Source organism: Varroa destructor, unplaced genomic scaffold (genome assembly GCF_002443255.2).
Source record: "Varroa destructor unplaced genomic scaffold, Vdes_3.0 BEIS01000005.1, whole genome shotgun sequence".
NCBI lineage: Eukaryota > Metazoa > Arthropoda > Arachnida > Mesostigmata > Varroidae > Varroa > Varroa destructor.
In genome coordinates this window covers 18,632,054-18,654,289 of record NW_019211458.1, presented here as the reverse complement: position 1 = coordinate 18,654,289, position 22,236 = coordinate 18,632,054, and the positions used below count along the sequence as shown (strand labels likewise).

Here is a 22,236-nt window from a genome sequence, read left to right as displayed (position 1 = left end):
GTCCGACTATAAGGCCAAGGGCACCCACCCCATGGCTTCTTGGCACAGTAGTAAAGTTGAAACGTCGCCCAGAAACCTATAAGACACTCCAGGCTCTAAATCAATCAGAGCATTAAGTATTTATCGACTCACGCAGCCCTGGTTTATTCAAGTTAGTTATATTGTCAAGATAATTACTATAAACAATTATGAATCGAAAGGATTATGATACAAAGCTGTTTTTTTCAAATCGTTCTATATGCCCTCAATGATACACTGCAAAAACCTGACAATGATATACCGAACTTGTTCGCACAGAACAAATAGCAGAGATGTTAAAATGAGATAAAAAACTTTTCTTCTTGGCCATCTGAATCATTTGCACTGAGAGCATACTATATATATATAGAGAGAGAGAGATAGAGATTTAACGTTTTGCGTCCCTAGTAAAAGAAAAGAGACATGCTAATGTCTTTTTCTCTTCTGTCCTCGATGATCCTGTTTTCGATACCTACCACCAAAGTAAACTGACACAAGCGATGTTACATGTGGCATGATGATTTAGGCGTCAACGGGTGGCGTATATTGTCGCAGTATTATCACGATTAGCATATGTTAATTGCGCACAGAAATGCCGGCAAAGTGCGGCAGACGACACTGTCAGCGAGGCTGTAAATAAGCCAGCTCTAGTTTACTTCACTTTTTTAAGTTTTGTCGTTTCCAGTAAGTTATTTTTACATGAAATTGTGTTATGTATGTCATATGACCTGGTGTTTTGAGAAGTAGGATAACGTTAACTGAAGTCCTAGACAGGCGAGAGAGGTTCGTCTTAGTTGAGGCACGCTTCTGAAATTGTCAAGCCGAACCCTTGAACACAGATCTATTTCGAAAACACATCGGTGAAAGTATTTAGAAGATACGAAGTGAAACCTAACTTAGAAGGCATTTTTCAAGTGATATTGAGCTATCACTATACGTTACTTGTAAAAGCTGAATTCTCGGAAGGAAGTGCTAAAGCTTTACGCAACAACACTACGAGTACCGGATATAAGCTGTCATATCCAAACAGTCATCATATAATAGTGTTCATGGTAAGTGGACCCGACTATTCAAACGTAATATATATGCAACAATGTATCAAATATTCCGTCAGTATATATATAAATAAGTAAATAAACCATCAATAACTTATAGGTGATCCCTCTTAAAAACAGAACGCTGGGGCAAAATTCTACTGTCGCTCGTCTATCCCAGTTAACAATGACTAGCGTTTTGCATTGGACAATGTTTGAAAGTACGCAAGTCTGACTATAGATTAACCTATCTGATTCAAGTTCCTGTTATCAAAGATGTAAGTTCATCCGTCAGGATCAAACACGTCTCTGGCTGCCCGCCGCGGCAATCCGTCTAAGATGATATAAACGCACACAGAATCTATACGGATCAACACACGCGTATTCACGTGTGTGTTCGAAAATATTCGTTACTAGAAGACCTGTTACCGACGTATGTTTAAACGACAATCTTCAATGGCCTTAAACAGCTGTCAAACCGTTCTGGAAATTATGAATTCTGGAACATTTCATCTTACTCTAATGACACTTCCAGTTTAGTATGCTGCTAAGCGTGTGTTCTGGAAAATATCACATGAATTATTCTATAATATGTTATAATCATCGTGATATCTTGAAGAAGGGTATAGCAAACGAGGATGGCAAAATCATCAGACCCTGATTTTACTTGGTCGTCTTTTAGATTTCATCACGCAGTATTAAGTAGTCCCAGCACTCTCACAACTATTCAGTACTGAAGAACAGCGTTTTACCTTCGGCTCGACGTTTTTTCTTCCTTCACGTTTTTCGTAATAAAACTGTCCGCTTTTTGTCCCACACAAGTATCGCTTGTCTGGGGCGGAAGTCCGAGCTTCGCGTACGCACCTCGATAGCCGGAGGCTTTAAAGGTCAATATGAGATAGTGTGTCGCTGCGGCTTTTCATGGTCGCATCAACTGCGTACTTACCAATACAGCCCCTAAACTGGATGCTGGGACCACACGGAAGCCAGTACTAGCCAGCGTCAGCTTAAGCCAGAGGACTTATTTCAGATTTCACTGCAACGAACCTGCAAATTCTAAGGTCGACTTACAACTGCTTCTATTGCAATGCTAAGTAGTGAGCGCTATACTTCCCATAGCGAGCCTACGCAATCGCTTTATCCGGCATTGTCCGGCAGCGCCACGGGCACCAAGCAGACACGTTTTTTGGCCAGATGTCGTTCTCGTTGGCAGTCTAGAGCAGTCTCTCCAATGCGAGCTCTCCTCTTGCTGAGCCGAGTCTTCTGTCTTCATCAGCCCGATGAGCCCCAGAGTCTGGGAAGTGTGTTAGGTTGGCAAGTACTGAAGCGGACAAAGATAAATGTCAACAGATCCGTAAGTGAGGAGGCGTCATGGGACGACGTACGGATTGCACGACGGTTGGCTCTCAAAGACCGCAGTAGCCCATCATGAACGACTACGAGTACTGACTAAACGAAGTCATGTAGCCTTACATCTGGAGTCTGACTGACCAGTTTTGTTCTCGTCCTCCTCTCTCTCTCTCTCTCTCTCTCTCTCTCTCTCCCGTCCTTTTTCTCAAACAGTTGATGAAAAGTCGACGAATCAATTTCGGGTCAGTTGTCGTAGCAGCGAGTCTACATACGTCCAGATTGGACATATGGCTGGCCTACGATGATGCGAGGCTTTCTCGTTTAGCTTGGGGTTGTTAACTCTTCTTCGGATTCAGAGTATAACGACATCAGCGCCGCTATGATGTTGATGCCGCCGCTGCTAGGGTGGATACGATCAAAGCACTCTCAAAATTGCAAATTACTGCTAGGTTAGCACTTAGCGAAATGAATTATCTACCTGCTTCGGGCAAATTTTTCAGTAGCTTTTCTAGTTTGATTTTTAGGGAAACGTTCATACAAACGCGTCCTCAAATACGAACGGCCGAGTTACGAATCACTTCAGCACATCGCCTTGGATTTCTCCGTGCTCAATCGATCACATTTTGCTCGATTTATACGATTTGCTCCTGTAATGGTCATACAACATGCGTGACGGTGCAGTAATGACGCGTTTATTCATTAACTTTAAGTAATATAATTTCGAGACTGTGCATAGACACACGGTTCGTTTCGACAACCGAGAAGGGCTGCCAGCTGTTTGAAGTGAAACTTCGCAGAAATGGCACCGGACGTAAAACGAGAGATGTTTTTTCATGTAGATATCCCACAGTAGTGCGGTAGTAACAGTTCTGCCGGAAGTTAAAGTTTGTCAGTACTTATTTGAATAACAGGTGCGTACTCGCCATGCTAGAGATACGTATATGTGCAACTGAAAATTTCAAGGAATGGGGTAAGATTCTATTCGGCCGGCTGTACAGGCTAACAGAAGTTTTTGTTTCAAGATCAAAGATGTTCGCCGCCTGTAAATCTTTGTTTGTTTGCTTGCTTTAGTGAGGATTGAGAGCTTTTGCCCTAAGTACTCCTGCCTGTCTGCCGGGCTGGCAGCTAGGTCTAGCTGTCCACTCCAGCTACCTTGAAAAAAGGTTTCGGTGGAGCGTGCAACCTGCAAGTTTCGCCTTGCCTTGCCTTGCCTTGCCTTGCCTTACCTTGTTCACTCATGCGGTATTATAAAGTAATCCATATACTCTACAACTAGCCGAATGACTTACTCTTGGCATTACTATAATAAAATTATCTGATCACTATAGACATAGTAGCTATAAAGTAGATGCTGGTAATGTACAAAATTAAAGGGACTTTTTTTCTGACAGTAGTCTTTTCTTTCGGGTCGGACTTTTTAAAAAAGTCCGACCCGAAAAAGGCTACTGTTATTATTTTAAAAATAATTTATGTTTTTGTGTCGTATTGGTAATTTTGCGTCGCTTTTAATATAGCCCGTAATGAGAATATCATTTATTTTCCGAGTTCTGGATTGTGCATCCGTATACGTGTACTATTAAACGCTACAGCGTTGAACTTTAGCTCCTATGTAAATTAGCCATGTCAATCGCAGTTACGAAGTTGAATTATCGATTTGTTTGCCGTCTATTCCTATTGGAGGTCTCGTTGCTCGCTAGGTCCGCGTACGGGGTTTCTAGATACAACTAATTTCTTCTATGTACATCAACAAACCATTGGCGTTCCAGGCCATCCTCATTTATAAGGTTCCTTTAACGCTTTTTCATCGTGTACTGTTGAAAACTTTGCATCTTTCTGGTCGTTCGCATGGAGGAAGTTTTGCTGAAAGAATTGTCGTGTTTACGCCTACATCATGAGAGCGATGAAACATAGAATGCCTACTTACATTGTATATGCGTCTCAGCTGCTTTTACTTTGACTATGGAGGGCTAGATCTAGCACAATGATCTTTAGGATTCGATCTGTCTTTAAGATACTTCCAAATTATTACTTGATTTTCTAAGTTCAGAATATTACGTAACTGCATATAACCAACTTGAAAACAATTGAACTCTTTACGTGTAAACTATAGTCCCCATCGTGCCACGAGGATTATCAGCCCATAGTGCACGTACTGGCGCTGAGATTCATCTAATGCTATCTTACGTTCTCCTCGTACCATCCTCTAGACCTGTATCGCGTGCACGTCAAGGCTCTAGAAGCTATTAACGTTTTATTCTTTTGACTCTTTCATTCCTAGAGATTTAGTTAAACATATGTTGCTAACGCTGACAGCTTGTGTGCCGCGATGGAACCGAGTTCGAATCACTGCCCCGATGATTTTTGGTTTGAATGCACTTTTGAATTTTTCTCTGTTACCAACAGTCTTATATCATTCGGGATGCATACCACTCCAATCAACGTGGTATTGATTTATGGCTGACGCCTCTCAACAAATTCGGGTGCAACAACAGTTCAAGCTTGATGTTGCGTGGCAGAATCAACACGTCTGTTTCGACAACCTAAAACTGGCCGGCGTTTGTTTGCATTCGGGTACAATAGAGGGCGGATTTCTCATGGGCAGAGCATGAGTTTGGTGAACAGCACGTTGCTCATGGAGCGATAAAAATCCTCCTTTGGGTTTATCGGGATCCGTTGGCATGAATCCGTTTTTTAAACTACTTTTAGCTTTTTTTTAGAGTTCCAGAGTTTATACACGAACATCCTTTGCCAATGGATTTTGCCCCAAGCTCTAGCCTACTCTAAGTAAATCGTCGCGGTGAAATGAGCTGTCGCTTCAGCGTTGAAAGGTTTTCCGCTATTTCCGTTTAGTTGCTCCTGCCTATAAACCTGCTGCATTAAGACGATTTACATAACGGCAATCAGGCGTAGGTAAATCAGGTTGGCAATGATAAAAATCTATGGCCGTTAAGGGGGTTAGGTCGGCAACAGTGAAATTCTCTACTTTCGTTGCAGATGGCTGTTGGTCATGGTTCCCTTGACAGTCTGTGTATAATAAAAAAAAAAGGTTACACAGTCCCATAAACAGGCCCACGAAGGCGATGCTGACCGCAGTGGTTGTAACAGTCGTGTTAACGAAGATAATTGAACAACCGCAAAAACGAAGTCTCTATTTTAGGTAAGTCTTTTGTCTCTGTGTAAATTTGACAGTTTACTTCGAGTTGAGCTGACAAACCGCACGCTTCGTCTCGCGTATGTTGCGCTATTTGCCGGTACCTGATAAAGACCTACACGAAGTTAGACTATATGTTACTATGTTAATGACACTAAAACTTAGTGCCTGTTTGTTCGCCTGCCCGTCCGTCTGTTCTAAATCGATTTCTTAAAGTAGCCAATTTAGGCTGATTTTTAAAACGTCTTTCGAATTTCATCCCTTGACGAGCTGTGGCTAACACGAAACCGATTGGATAAATACTTTCCCGGAAAGGAAGTTTGTTTTCTAGGTCCTGTAGGAGTGTGACGTTAATATGAGCAGATTCACCGTTTTTTTTTCGCAATCTTTATTACTATAATCTGATAGTTATAGTTACATTGGGAAGTTAGCCAAGATACGTTCCGCCACGAACGTAAATAGAGTCGGTCGATCTCTGAAAAACGTACTTGAATCATGTGGCCAACTTTTTTTTGTAGTGTAACACAATATGAAGTAATTTTCTAGCAGCGACATTCTTGTCGATCTCGTTTTTCTTTTCATCACATATCGAAGCTTTTTCAGGCGACCGTACGCGATGAAATACCTATCGGCGCGGATCACTTTCCCGAGTATCAGGTGCACATCGGAGAGTGGTCCTGCGCACTTCTCTCTCGCTCATTGCGACCAAGCGCAGTGTGGTCGATTTGGAAATATGCAGTGTTATATGTTAGGTGTAGACTACGAAAGACATGATGGGAAATGGCGCCATACTATGATCTGGTCAATCGACAAAAACAAACGAGTATGTCGGACGGATGGAGCAGAACGGGGGCTGAAAGCAGTTCAGTTACGTCTCTTTCATCAAATATTTACGTCGGGGAAGTCAGCGTGCACATGATGATCAGCGTACTTTATGAGTGCCGGTCTGCTTCGTCTGCCTGAATTTGTCCTACAGAAGCCGGTCACACCCTAGGCAGGCTTAGAAATAAGTAAGTTTCTCTATTAAAAAAAATATGCAAGCCACACTTACATATTACTTAATAATCTATACACCATTGAGCATTCTGTAGGTAAATGAAGCGTCAACAGAATACGCGATGTTAGCTAGCCAAATGTACACACTTTGTTCAGCCAGCTCATAGCGACATCCAACAAGTTCGAACAGAAACAATCTAATAGATGACGGTGACGGTACTTCTAAGTCGAAACGAGATGTAGCAGATGGTAGTAAAATGAGCTTTCTTGATACAAAGTGAATCGTAAGAAAAACATACAAATAAAGTAAAAATACAAGTCGACTGGTTTAACGGACAAAACAGTATAGTAGGTTATGTTACTGACGTTGGCCTATATCGAAATTCAACAATATTCAGTCAGTACCATCAGTAGGATAACAGCTTTACACGAGCATAATTGATTTATTTACACCATATTTACAACCGTATTATATGTGCCTTTATAGCTCCTCTATAGCTTTTTCACAGAGTGCCAACGAGAACGTCTTAACAGAAACAATTTTAGTCGGTGCCAGTCCGTGTGATTATCCGCATAGTATGTGGCCATTCGCTTGCTTACCTATTATTGCGAGAACGGATTTCAAGGCTTGTAGTTTTGCCTTCTGTGGTCCTTGGAACCTCTGCGCTGCCTCCCTCCGTCACCTTCCCAAAATGCAAGTCATCTCGTAGCTTTATATCGTGCTTATTACGTGTCTGAACAAAACCAAACATGCGCAAGAGTTGACGAGGCCTCTTGCAGGCCTCATACAGAACCTGCACACGCAATAGCACTGCAGGCACGCGAATCTGCGCAGGCAGGTCTAGGACCGACGGCAGCTGCGCCTCTGCGGATGCTATTCCTCCGCCAAAGCTATCAACTCGTCGTCCAACAGATTTAACTGAAGCAATGTGCGACGATATACGCTCTCTAATCTATCGACATTTCGCCGCCATCGTTCGCTAGTGGAATGAATCCACGAAAAATGCATCCTACACAAGTGAGACATGCTGCGCATTCCAGGCTGCTGCCTCTGTCCAAATCGGCCGGTGTTGGCACTCCGACATTCAAATGCAGTAGAATGCAGGATCGCCTACCATATACACCATTGCACCGCATGAGCTTGTCCTTCTCATGAAAACCGGGTGGGTCGCTCGAGAAAAAGTACGAAATGGAAAGACTGAAATGACGCAATAAATTTAACCAATAGACCGACACTCTGCTACCAATGGCAATTCCAAGACCAACATTGGTTTTGCCAACGCGATGGGGTGCTGGGGGCGTTGGCGTGAAGGAACGCCGATGTGAAGCTCAGAAATGGATCCACGGGAAGAAGACCGCCAGCTGTCGTTGCTATTAGAGGTGAGTGGACAACGTTTATGGTGTTGTCGTGCAGTCAAAACATAGAGTGGTCCCGCTTACTATTTCTGATGCCAATATATTCTTGCCTTCACAATTGACTTCAATGAATACGCCATACTTGGAGGCCGCATGGCTAACTGGGTAACTCACTGATAAATACCATAGCCAATTTTTTGAAGATGGCATAGAAAACCTGAATCACCGGTGCTGTAGGGATAATCCACAACAGGTACTACTGCAGATATCGGGGTTGGTATTTTTAGACAACTAAAAAAAATGACGAAAGGAGAGGTTAGCTTCAGTAAACCAAACCTCACAAGTCTGTTAGGTATTGCATTGTCAGTCGAAAACCAGACACTGGAAATGCAAGCTATTTTTTAATGCTGCACTTTAAAGTTAGGGAGCAGCCTTCGTGTCGAAGAGTCGCTACTTACAAAAATCTAATCGTTATGCAGGCGATGTTGTTTTTCTTCTTTAGTTTTTTTATGTCGTCCCACCCCATCTCGCTACTGATCACTTCAAATGTGCGCAACCAGATCGTAATTCAAAGTGTACTCTAAAACTCTGGTGATTGCCCTGTATTGCATCTGCCGATGTATATCTTAAACCTAGGGACTTTATAATATAGAGGTGACTTTTATAGAAAGACGTCTACATTAGCAATCAAACTCAACAGGAAGTATCCGTATATAAATCCACTTTCACCATCATTTGCTCTCTTCAGTAGTGACGACGCCATATCGTATGTTGCCTGAATAGGTCCTGTATCGGCAAGCTTTTTCACCGGTCGAGTCCTGTGCTGCCTCTATATTCTACACTTTGCAATTTTCGCCCACTCCTCTTTCAACCAACCTATCTGCTTTTTTTTAGGTGTACCACAACTAAGGTCTTTCCGATAGCATCCCACTGTGTTGTATGTCGTTCTCTACTGGTACTGACCATATGCGGACGGTTATGGTATATCTTTGTGCAGGTGTGTACCGAACCGGAAGATTCCCCTATCACTGCAGACATAACGTTACTATCGCGACTTCGCCTTAAGAACCCATAGATCTATATCTTTTTCTGTGTACGCGTCACTTGAAGTCTCTTAGTTTCTCCCTTCCCATACGACATCCTATACAGCCATACTCAGTTACAGGCCTACCTTGCCCATGCGCATGGTCTCGGGCGCACGCAACGCACGAACAACTACGTTTCACGCTAGGTTCACTTAGCGCCTGCGCTCGTAGCAGCGGCGAGGGCTTCCGATGCTTCGGTATTCGCTACGGTGTGTATGTTCCCCCTCCAGGCTTCGTGCGTCGCAACTAGTCACTTCGTTGCACTTTGCTGCTTTAGATTTAATCTTGCTTCGCAACGGAGTGCTCGCCACATCTGTATGCGTGCGCATCTTCTTTCTGAGGGAGCAGCACCATGTTGCAACTGAAATCGTCGTCGTCTTTGACGTTGCAGAACACCTTTTGCACACCACCCGTGGCGGCTATGAAGGCGACGCAACCTGGAGCAGCAGTATATTGTCATCGAATGCCTCTTTTTCGATTGACTGTTATAATGGATATCGGGTTCTACTTTGTTCACTAGCTGCTGTTGGCGTTGCGAATTGTGGGACCCGCTCAACGCTGGGAGCCGTCAGCTGCTAGGGGCTTGCGTTCTCAAAGCCACGGCGGTCCCAGAAGCAGCCCCAGTAACAGGGGCAAAACACAACACATGGCACGGTCTGCTGTTAGCCATTGTTACGGACGCTGTCACCAAGCTTAGGCCTGCTCAATCCAGCACCAGGAAGAAACGTTGGATCGGATGGAAAAAGCATGCTTTGGTCACGTCTGCTATTTGATACGCTATACACACATAGTGGAACCACCTCGCGACTTGTATTTATGTATATATAGTTTCGCCAGTAACCAGCAGTCGTAATCATAGTAGTTGCACTGGCGGAGTAAATTCAAGACGTGTATAGTCCTAGTGGAACGCTGAAAAATGTCTAGAGAAACAGCTTCCTGCCACTGCTGCTATACCACTACCAGTTTCTGTACGAGATGCTTGGAACGATCAATCAACTCCACCCGACCAAGAACGCAGGCAGTTAACCTTTTGCGCTTACCTTATCACTGTCATTGTTTCACAGCATTTTCTCCACAGTCCTAATAATATTTTTTACTATTGCTAGAATATATAATAACAACGACCATTTGTTATTCTTTCAACCAGCTGAACTACGCTCCAACGCGTCAACATTACCGAGGTTGACCTAACCTTCCTACAATAATATTCGACATAGCTTAGCCTTTATTTGGCAAGACGAAACGAGCACTGGCGGTTTGGCCTTGTCGAGGGTAGGCCAACGCGGAGTAAACCCGTCCGGCTATGCTAGCCCACCTCCCCGCGAGCTCGCTCCCAAGCGACAATACCAGACGACGAGCATTGGACACTTCGGCAACGGCAAATACAATTGCAGATTCTGCTATATCCTTCGCCTCTACGCGGCAAAGTTTCTCATCCTCCGAATTCTCGCTTCGTGTTATCCCACTGAGTTGATGCTGCCGCCGTGGCCCAGGCCACTGTCGCCCCCACTGACATCGCCTGGCGCAAGCAGCATCGCTAGCGGCAAAACCACTACCAAAAAGAAGTGTGTAGGTGCAGTGGTAGAAATGACTCGGGTACAGCGGCTGCACCAACGGAGAGGAACGGTGCCTCCGGTTGGGTCTCTGTCTGGGTCGCACTGTAATTATACTGAGCAGCGGCCTAACCTGAACGACGTTTCGGGGGGTGAAGCCACCAGCGAAGCAACATGGGACTCCCTGTTCTTTTCTCTCGGACTAAACCGAATACTGCTTAGCGCGAACTCGCCACGCCTTACGGCCGACAGCCACAGTCTACCAAAGGCGTTTTTGCTCGCTCACGCTCCCTCTTTTTTCTTTGTTCCGTTTTCCGTTTCCGTAGTCTTGTTTACATCGGTAACAGAAACAGCTGCCTGCCTCCCACATACTCAATCCGACGCCGTCGTCTCCGCCGCTTACCTCTGCAATGTAGTTGTTGTTATTGCTATTGATGTCGGGTGCTGGTCCTTACACACAACACCGAAAAGGAAAGGGGCCGCATAGAGGCTGACATGAGTTTGTGGTTTAAGAGGTTCGTCTCATTTAAAAAAGGAACAGACTAGAAATCGACGGCGCCTGCTGCTGTTGCGACAGCAGCTGGCTGCTGGTATCTAACATGTACGCGGCCGCCGGTTGAGTCGGCTATTAGTCGTATATGGGCTCAATGCTAGGCATTTATTTCTCTGGTAATAATACACAGGACGTCTCCTCAACTGGTAGTTCCTAGATATGAAGGATATGCCTATTCTGCTATGCATTTTTCTCATTCCATGTGTACTCATTTCGTTTGTTCTCAAATAAAAATCGGACGTATTTTTCAGGGAGAGACATTAGGGAGACTTCGTAAGCATTTGAAATATTGAGTTTTCTCTAAATGAATTCTAAATGGTGTGTCTATGGCAAGTCGCGTAACGGCTTTTCTATATCAAAGGGTTGGATCTCCTAGATAGACGTGTCCATTCACATTAATTACAACAAACGACTACTGAACAACAACGCCAAACCTCGTTTAAAAGAGGCTATTACAAAAATGACCGTCCACATTAACTCTCGCTTTTACTGCTAATAACAAACAAATCCGCAGCGTCACCCCCATTTGAAAATGGCTGTCAAAACGGCTATGAGCAGCGGCATAGATCGAACTCCAGGTTTAGAAAAAGCGTCAAGCAGTTTACCAGCTAAGGAATGGATTGGTCATGTACATGGACGAGCTATAGAAATGACTCAAAAACATTAGCTCACTAGCATCTCATTCAAATGTTGATTCCCAAAAAAACGCGTAAAACGGTGCTCAGATGGTACTGAACGTGCTGATAGTTCGTGTCAGCAAGTTATAAAAACAGGTTTTTTTTTTATCCTCTTGTATGTCATGCTCACTCGTGGGATCGAAAACCCGACTTGATAGAATATCTCTTCGATGACGATGGGAATGCTATTTACAATACAAACTTCATATTCATGTTTAATCGTCAAAAAAACATTAATCGCCATATGTATATATGACAAAAAATGTTATAACTTGAAAAGTTAGTGTTAGTAACTTGTTGTTACTTTTTCATCCAGCATAGCATTATGTGTAGCGGATTCTAAGCGTTGTCATCTAGAGCTATGCCTCTATAGAAAACTGACGGTAACGAATTTCTAACAAAACTTATTTGCTACTTGTAGCAAATCGGATTTCACATGTATGTGAGATGCTGTCGCGTCTTTGCCAGATGCTTAGAACTAATACCAACTACCCATTTTTTTTTTTTACAAATTTTTACAAATTTTTTTTACAAAGACTTTTGTTAAAGTTTGGAGCAATGAAAACGTTTCATTCCGAATTCGGATGCTATTCTAGTACAGCTAATCTTTTCTATTCGTACAATTCCCATAAAAAAAAAAGAAAAAAAAAAATTAAATAGAGAAGAGTACAATTTAAGAAATGACCGCAATACAATTATGGACACAAATAGACCGTCTATCCACAAAATCCTCAAGGGATGTCGCGTGTATAATAAAACATGTCGCTCAACATGACCTGATTTGGATATAGTCGGATAGCTTGCACAAATGCACCCCCCCAAATCGTCACGATGCAGGGGCATCACTTGATCTACCTGTACACTACTGTTCCTATTTCAGCCCCGGCTAATTACCATCGAAAGAGGCCCTACATACCTGTGCGCCACCAATTTCCATGTCGAAACCATCCATTGTCTGGGGTGAAAAAGGTGAAGTTAGCCGTAGACAAAGTGCCCGTAAACTATTTACAACACGACGAAGAAAGACTGCAACCCTACCCGTTGCCCTCCTTACAACAGGCTTCCTCTACTTACGATCTGTGGTTGCTGTGGCTCCCGATGAGTCCGCGTACTCGCGAAGAAATTTGCTCACGGAGGTAGAAAAGGCTTCGTTGAGAGCTAGAAGGCAGGAAGTCTTTTAGGTGATCATTCCTACAGGAATGGTGGGGGCAATGATGGTACCGGTTGTAAAGGCTACGATGTGCAGCACCCATAACCAACCTTTCAAAGACGTGTACTTTGATGCACGACTTGCTCTCGGCCTTAATTACTTTCCGGATTAAACAAGGAAATATCCAACGCTGGGGATTTCCTATGCCCTGAAAGGGGCAACTAGTGGGGAAGAATCATCTCATTTTGAATATAGCATCAAGGATTCATCCTTATTGTGTGTCTAATCGGAGTTAGCTTGCTAAATTTATCTACAAACCTATGGAACGGTACGGATATTTTATATGCCTTAATTTATTAATTTTTCCGATTGTTAATATTTGATTACTCTTTCTACTAATACCGAGATCTATTTTTATGTTTCACTTAAATCGTGCGTTTCTACTCACACTCATTTTTGTCGCTCTATCTATTTTATCCATTTGCTGTTAAGCATTGTCGTTCTGTTTACGAGCTCCGTCAGGTGCAACGTTGTTTTCAGTCGCATCGCAAGCAACCGTATTTGTAAATCACCGATGCCCAACACCCCGTTGCGCGGAATCGTTCTCGCACCAGTAGCTTAACCCGACTCAGCTTGTGGCCATCTAGACCTATGTTAATTTGACTATGCACTTATGCTTTTTTTTTTTGTGGCTTCTTTGATTTTTCGACTTGACGTTTGCAATGTTCTTAAAGCTCACTGAAAGCCTGGTGTTTTTTCATACGACCTCTTAAGCCATTCAGCCTGTGCGTGTTGTTGACCTGGCCTACTTCGGTGTAGTAGGGCCAACTAGCTGGGTTAATATATGCAGAGTAAGGCAAAGGTCATGTAACATATGTTGATTTGTTGAGAACTTGGCAAGCCAAAATTAAAGGAAATTGATTTTTTATTATATTTAATTTTTACATATTATATTTATATTAAAATGATCACCAAATTAAATAATCGCCATTTTGATCGACGATCTCCTACCATTTTTCTGGTAATAGTGTAATCTCATCACAATAGAAATTCTGTGGTTTGTGGACGAAAAATTATGACAAATGATTTTCATATCCCTCCATTGTAACTAATTTAACGTTATCAAGCAAGTTCGGAACGGATGATAGTGTGACGGCGCAAGACCCAGACCATACAGTGGTTGCATTAAAATCTCTCACCTTACTCTGTTGGGTAACTAAAGGTCCGGTCGATTTTTTTCAGTGGCTTGCTGTAATTTTGGTCGTTGAGATCCGAATCAAATTCTTCGCCCTGCGTAAGCAACTCTTCCCCCCCCCCCTCTTCGCCCATCAAACCCATACAATATCTTTTTTTTTTTTTTTTTTGGTGTCGTGCTGGGCCTTTCCACAGATTGTTCCATATACTTTTTTTTTTTTTATTTACACATTATTATTGTTGTGTGTGATCCATTTCTGATCGCCCATGATCAATTACCTTCGAAATGGCTCTACTTTGTGTGAAATGTTGCGTTTCTCTAAAATTTAGTGAATGGAAATACGATCAAGTAAATTGTTTTGCATCAATATATATGCTATCGAGCTCTTTTTTTTTTTTTTTTTTTGTATTCAGCTTTTTCAAATAGTTCAGAACGATTTAGTAATACAAGCTTAGTTTTTTGGCGATACCATAGCTGTTCACTTACTGCTTTTGTTCAATCCTTGGCAGTAATTTCATTAATTTTTTCTCTAATTAGAGACATTACAATGTCACATCATAATAAAACTAGAACGGAACTACTTTTACACCGTTTCTGCCGTCGACGGATATTGACTATAAGAAAAACAAATGAATAGTGGGTCTAGGCAACATGTGTGCTTTTATCATAATTAAATGGTATATATACAAAGTCTCCCATCTTAAGTCCGCAGGTTTTCTACAACGTTAGCTGCTAAATCTTGAAAACTTTCAAATGACATTAAGGTTGACTCAACTCTATCCGAGAAATGTGATTCGAAAGACCTTTCACTAGAAAATGATGAACCCTATGTAAAATATACACTTTCAAGTTTTGTTCACCTTACACCTGAGGGTACCTGCCCTAAGCGGAATGTTTCACTTGGACATATACCATTACACTGAGTTAGATGGATAAATGCGCACATATATTTCGTAGATATACGGTCATCGGGCCATCATATAATAGCGGAGGGCTTCGCCATGCAACCACTGTGAAGGCATTCAAACTACTCCATGCAAACATCAACTGTGGCATCTGCAAGAATGCAGAGCCACTATTGACCTTCCCCCTAGAAGTCGGCTGGGTTATATGTCCTCAAGCTGACTTGAGCGCTGTTAGGGGTTTACAGGACGAAACGTTCAACACGAAAAGCGCGTAACCGGCGCATCAAGCAATGACTAGTTGCTAAGTTGCGAAGTAGCTCTAGCAAGACTGTATCACGCGGTACGAGTTTGCCTGCTGCCTTCCACTTAAATGGGGCCAAATAGAGGTAAACCGCGATAGCCTAATATTCGCTTGACTTCTGCTAAGCTCTTTACACAAGCCAAAGGCGTCTTTGTCACATGCCTGCGTAGCCACAAGGGCGTTGTCCTCTTGGGCGAAAGGGGAAAGATTAGAGGCGTTTGCTTGCCTACCGCACCTGCAAAGTGGTGACTCAGAGTCCCAGCGAACGTCTCCCTATTAGGCAGCCTTCGGCTTTGAAAGCGCGACGTAGAGTAGTTCTCTTCAGTTCACTTTGGCCCCAGTCGAAGTTCGTCTTCATAGTGTTACGCAGCTTAGCGTCGCGTTCGACACGAAGCGTATACTAGACATATAACAAGACCGGTAGTCGGCCTTCGTCAGTGCTCTCACGATGGGCTGCCTTCCTACAGTAACAAACAAATCTGTGCGTATATTCAAATTTGCCTTTCATTACGTGCCTCGTCGAAAAGCACTCCCCTTTATACAAGCAATTTCTCGACTTGTGCAGGCCGTCCTTTGAAGCAAAAATTTTTCGAAGGAACTCTGTTGAGGAAACGCAAGCAAATCCGGCACGGTGAACTTTCACTCTATTTACCTCTGTTTTTTTGCCAAAGTGCACTCCCTTTTTATTGTTCGCTTTCTCTATTCAGCCCACAGTTAGGATCTTACCACCCAACTCTATGGACAGTGTCGCGGAGCTTTGACCAAGAGAACTTAAGGTCTGTGGCGTTGACTGAGAAGTGTGTTTGTATGCTTGTGTATCGATCCGCTTGTGTGCGTCTAGTGCGCATAGCTCTCATGGACGCATCTATTCGTGTTATCTCTCGACGTATGTGTCTGCATACTGAAATCGGTGTACTACAAAGTGCCTGTTATCAAGCAAGTATCTGTATGTTTGATAACGAAGGAAGAAGTCTATTCACTGAATGGAGAAGGATTCGCAAAAGGAAAGGGGGGAGGTCAGCTCAGTCAACTTCTCTGCCGGCTGCTACTGCCGCTTTCCCTATTGCTATCTAGGATTTGCAGTCCGAAGTATAATCTCCACTGTGCAGATAACTCCAGCTCACCAGGAACCCAGCGCGTTTGACGTACCTGCAAACCGGTATTTCATGCAAAGACAATGCAAGCCTCTATGGCCTCTTTCGCCACCTACCCAAATAGAATAACCGCTTCGTCTGCCTAGTTCGTTTGGCCCTATTGTCTATATCTTGCACCAGAAGCAGCGACTGCCGATTGCTACAATAGGACAGCTTTAATCATGCACTGCAGTAGGTCGAAGAATGGCTGACGACGGCAATCGGCTTCGTTGCTGTCGATTTGAAAACGGCACTGGCGTAAATGCCGGCTAGCTCTGTGCGGCCTACACCGAGCGCTGACATCGCTAGTATACGTATAGTGTGAAAAAGTAGTGAAGAGCCGCAGCGCACGAAGCTCGTTGCAACTCCAAGCGGGTGGGTGCCCCGCTCGGTTCTTCGCATGCCTTCCCCCAGCAACACCTGACTCTGATAGAGAGAGAAAGAAAGCAAAAAAAAGTTTCGAAAATAAAGCCAAGGGAAGAACGGCCTGCGCCGGATAGCCACTCAGCGCAGCAAATACATTCTCAGTAAGAATGGCATTATGTTCAGCTACCCCAGACGCCCATCGTGTTTGCTGCCGTTGCAGTCTCAGGCTCTGATCGGCATCATCGGCGGGCGGCAGTCTCACTCGGCATCCACCAAGTCTGCCTTCGCTAGCTACAGCAGCAACAAATTGAAGGAAAGGGCTTCATACAAATAAAAAAATTCATCGGCACGTGCACGTCGTCTTCACCGAAGCGGTGGCTGGACGGTAGCGATAAGACTTATGAATAAACGATAGCAGGGCATATATTTATTAAATAGCCTATCGGTGACAAACACTAAATCGATAATATGGCCATACCCGAGGCACTATACAGGAAAATCTGTAATGGATTGAAGTACGCTTAGATTTGAACAGAATTGTTAGCTAGGAAGCCGCTTGGATGCAACTTGATAATAATCTAATTTTTACTTGACTGGGCGATATGCCTACCCAAGCAAAAATTCGACTAAAGCAATTTGCCAAATGTTCGCGCGTTAATGTGCCTTAAATGCCCCTCCTTAATTTCACCATCCCAGCCAACCAGCGTATAGATCCTTTTTGAGATAGACGGGTTGCTATCTTGAGTTAATAAAGCTATACAACTAGTTCCAACAGCTATTTTGTTTTTTTATATGTCTGAGCAATTTTAACGTAAACATTATGTCAAATACGTAAAATCAGTTCGAAGGCCAGCGAATGTACCGAAGCTTGTTCTGCGAGCTGCTGTGGGTGCTGCGAAAACGGTACTGTCATTGCCTTTTTTCGCAGAACCCAAATCGGCTTCCGCGTCCCTGGCTTTCAACACGTATCTAACTGCACTAACACACGCACGGTCGAACGGCAAACTTTTTAAACAAACAACAAGCTTTTTACATATAATATCATATTTTCTATTCCACTTCTCTTAGCCCGTTTTTCACGCATTTTTCCGCACCCATTCTTCTTAAAATTGATAGTCTCTTCATCGCTGTCCGTTACTTCACCACAACATTTGCCAAGTTTGTTATCAAGGCGTTTGTTTGACAATCAACACACAATAGTTTCCCAAGATACGATACGATACGGAAATAGCAGACGTGAACTTTAATTAAGCCTTTTTTTTCAGCTTTGAACGTCACTTTCATTATTACCTATGCGCAGCCTCTTTACTCTACGTATTTCACATGTCCCATCTTTTCCTAGTGCCGGCTGGCTGACATCGCGACGACAGGGTCGAGTACTTTAACTTCCACTAAGTAAAACTTCGGATCAGCTCGTCAGATCGTGCGTTTTTAAGCTTCTGCTTAGGCTTAACCGATGGCGGTCACTAAGGTCCCCAGGTCGCTGTTTGCCACTGGCAGCCGAATGTGATTAAAGTGGGCTACTACTGTTGCCTCTTCAGCAACAGCCGCGCGCCAGGTCCAGCCACCGAACCCTGCCAAATCCCTTGTTCTTTTCGTCAGAGTCGCCGCTCTGATGCCACGACACGCGGCAACAGATGGAGAGAAAAAGCGAGATGCTGCTGGTCGGTCGTGCGATGCGTGATGCGGCCTGCTAGCGGCAGCACCAACAAAGCGTTTCAGCGTGTAGTAGAGACCGTCAAACACGACCAGAAAAATTCCATCGCATACTCACTACCTCCTGTTACGGTGCGACTGCCACCCTCGTCTAGTGCCATTGTGGTCTGTGGATGTTGCTCGTCACCGTCACTTTGGCGCCTGCTATCGCAGAGACATTTGATTCTACGGGACAACGCTGTGAGGCGCCACTGGAGGGAAAGAGGTGCGGAAAAAGATTCACTGAAAGCGCCAAAGCAGACGAAACTACATGAGAACGCTTAGATTTGAATGACACCAGCGGTAACAAGGGCAAAGGAAGCCGTAGTAGCAGCAGGCAAAAAATGGGTGGGAGTGAACAAGACTTGAGAATGTACGGAAGCTCAGCATGGGAATCTTCAGCAGTAATAGCAGAAGTAACAACGTCAGGCCATCCTTCACATCCTCGCACATGCTAGATTTTGCGACATACTATGATGATATGGGGCCAAAAAGATTTCGGCAGTGCAGTATTAGTGGCTATTGAGGTAGCGGATAATGGGTGTCTACCGTATATACCTGTTCGCAAGTCAAAGATTCCACCTCAATTTTTATTATAAGCCGGATGGGACGGACCAGCGTTGGTAATGTACTTTTTGAACTCTATTATGAAGTAATTAGGGGTTTTAGTCGTTTAGAACGGAGCGAAAATAATCTTGCAATGAAAAGGTTTAGCAGTGTTGTCAATGGTAGCATAAATCTATAATATATACAGTAGAACAAGTCAATGATATATGTATAAAGGCTTGTTCTGCCACTGAGTAATCGGATTTCTATATCTCAGCGAATGTCGTAGACTTCGTAGACACCTTTGCAGAGCAAAAATGTAGAAAGTTGATTTAAGTGTTACAGTAATCGTTCGAACATGGCTCTTCGTTGACGTCACAAAAAGAAAAACAAGCTTCCCTAATGACGACTGATCAAAGAGAAAGAAAAGTTTTTCCATTTTAATAGATACAGATACACACACACGCATATATATATACATTCTTCTATATATATATATATGTAGAAGAATAAATGAAAAACTCTCTTTATACATAATTCAATCGTATTTTTTGTTTATGCTCTTCTAAAAATGGAACTGTGCTTGTTTCTTGTCTTCTTCTCACTTCAGGATTTTTGTGTTGCATCCAGTCAAAGTGACAAGAGTTAAGTCAATCTATCAAAACATCCTAGTCTAGTTCTAGCATATTTAGGGTGATGTCAAACGGTTATATAATATTCCAGTTTTTTCTTTCTATTGGGCACTTGAGGAGTAGGATACCGTACGAAGTTCTAGTTCTTTTTTAAGTTTTCTACAATCGATAATTGTTATACTTTACATCGAACACCTTCTTTATACAGTTTTAAGTTGAAAAGCCCCATTATATCCTTTAAATTGAAAAGTTCCTTTCTACTCATATCGTCTGGGTGTATTTTTGGATACCTGATCGTTCGAAGAAAGGGAAAATGCCCTGTAGACATATCTAAAGCACATTTTGTTGTCAAAGATCAAAATGGCCGCTTCGCGTTTGAACAATTGTTACCCGCCATTCTGGCAGTTCCGGTTCAGTTTACAAGCAGGCAAAAATAATGAAGGTAGAATGTCTACGTCCTATAAAAAAAAGAAATAGATCACTTCCAATATGAGAGCGGATAGTAAAGTGAGCCTTTTTGTTGTCCTAATAGAATGCGTAACTTGGCAAAGTTTTTCCATCTTTAGTATTTTCCCCTGCAATCGTTCAGTTGCCTTCTTAAAAATGACAGAGACACCTATACTTAATACTAAAATTAACATTCGGGTTCAAATTGAACAGAAAGATAATTCAGAATCTGAATCTGACACTGAATCTTAAACTGACACAAAATGATCGACCGTCCTCATCGTTTCGACTTCAGGATTACCACTATAGCCTTCTTCGAGGGGCAAATGCTAATGGACTGATATTATTAGAGGTAAGAGAAATACCTCAAATCAGGGAACCATCATTTCAATGATATGTTATTAAATTTAATAATATTTAACAAAAAATAATAAAAAAATAAAAATTGTTGGTTAGAGACAAAAAACATGTAAATAGAAAGACATTTTCGAAGAAAATTAAAAGGAACACAATTACGCACAATAGATGTTCGCGTCTAAAAATATAAAGGGACCGCTAGCAATAAATAGTCAGTCACTAAGTTCACCTAAGTTCTAGGTTACATAAAAATTAACGGTAAGCAGACATATTTCTTCATGTTATGATTCCCTTCAATTTGTTCTTTGGTCCTTTTTTCTGACAATTTGAAATGCTCTTATTTCGCCAGCTCTTTCCGGGGCCAATGATAGGTCACAATGACGTTGTTGAGCTTTTTTTTTTTATACCAGTTACGTTCTACGAAAGTTCTTATTCAGCTCAAGGGCACTCAGATAGGGTCGACTGCAAATCCTTAATGGCGATACAAACATATCATTAATTAATAGAAGTATCTTACGCTGTCATCAAGCATTGTGAAAGATCGTGAAATGTCTTTGGTTTTGTTTCAAAAGGCCGAAACACTAAGGCACTTTTTAGAACAGGATAATCGCCTTCAAGTAACCCTGGATTCTAGCTAGAGAAGAAAATACTGTGCTTAAAATATTCTGAACGATTAGTAATATGGCTAATCAGAACAATTTTCATCGTCAAAGAATGTACACAAAACCGAACGTAAACCCTAGACAAAACTTCGATTCACAGCGTTCGACCCGGAAAAAATGCTATGTTTGGGACAAACCCAATGTGAGAATAAGGCTAGCGAAACTGACAGACGTCCCAAGTATGATGCATTTAGCATGTATTGAAGGTATCAATAGCCAAAAATATCTCTCCACCTTTATCCATCAACAAGAACTAAAAACGTCAATTTAATGTATAGGCTCCGCAGTATGACGATTCACGTATCGAATACCAATAATATTATGATTCTTATGTCAAAGGGCTGCCCGATGCCGAATAAACCATAATAGATCAGCAGTAATTCATATAAAATTGTATTACAGAAAGCTAAAACAAAACTTTACATTGGTCTCGTAAGGTCGACAATATTCGACACACCTGCTATGTGTTTTTCTCACCAAAATCGCACGGTAAGTAGTAATTTTTCAAAAGCACGTTCGACTGTGTATAAGCCTTCCATTAAGTGACCCAATTTTATTTTATCGCCTGCCATTTTCTCGGCCCCTTTGCATCATCATTAACGCTCTGTCATAGATTCGGCGGTTTATCAAACCAAATTCATCAAAGTGCGCCAGCTCCGTTACTAGTGCTTCGCTGTTATTGGTTGCTCTATAGGCGGGTCAGGGCCAGCCGAGGCCAAGCCATTGTTATGTACGGACAAGTGAGTGGCCTACCCGTTTAAACCTTTTTTTTTTTAGTATTGACCAGGTCAAAACCTAGTTTTGATGTTATCCTATGCAATTGCAAGTGCAGCTGCTACTGACATTTCCTTTAAGCGAAATTTTTCGTTTAAGCGAATTCCACTTCACGTCGGTAGTCCATACACTATCTTTCTAGTTTTCCCTGACCTTCCCATGCTGCTGTCTCCAGCTTTACCAAAGGGAAAGTTTCCCACCAGGCTGAACTAGTTTTCACTGTTTGAGTCACGAGGCGGCAGTAGCAGTAATAGCATCTAGGTAGCTTCCAGACGGCCTCAGCTACGCCGCGCCAACTCT

At 42.7% G+C, this 22,236-nt stretch overlaps 1 protein-coding gene and 2 long non-coding RNA genes across 4 annotated transcripts in view; 1 reads left to right on the top strand and 2 right to left on the bottom strand.

Annotated features, from left to right (window-relative positions):
• LOC111251188 (chondroitin sulfate proteoglycan 4-like) overlaps window positions 1-22,236 on the bottom strand; it is a 209,351-nt gene that overhangs the window by 147,064 nt on the left and 40,051 nt on the right. The window lies entirely within an intron of this gene.
• Window positions 497-19,580, top strand: LOC147755384 (uncharacterized). 2 transcript variants are annotated; one of them, XR_015328550.1, is made up of 4 exons: window positions 497-1,070; window positions 5,397-5,559; window positions 6,157-6,563; window positions 18,166-19,580. It is a non-coding gene; the product is annotated as an uncharacterized LOC147755384 (long non-coding RNA). The 2 variants fall into 2 exon arrangements; XR_015328549.1 differs by having other exon boundaries at window positions 6,148-6,563.
• Window positions 8,182-18,173, bottom strand: LOC147755385 (uncharacterized). The gene is made up of 3 exons (XR_015328551.1): window positions 13,372-18,173; window positions 12,690-12,931; window positions 8,182-10,948 (listed from the first exon to the last, which is right to left on the bottom strand). It is a non-coding gene; the product is annotated as an uncharacterized LOC147755385 (long non-coding RNA).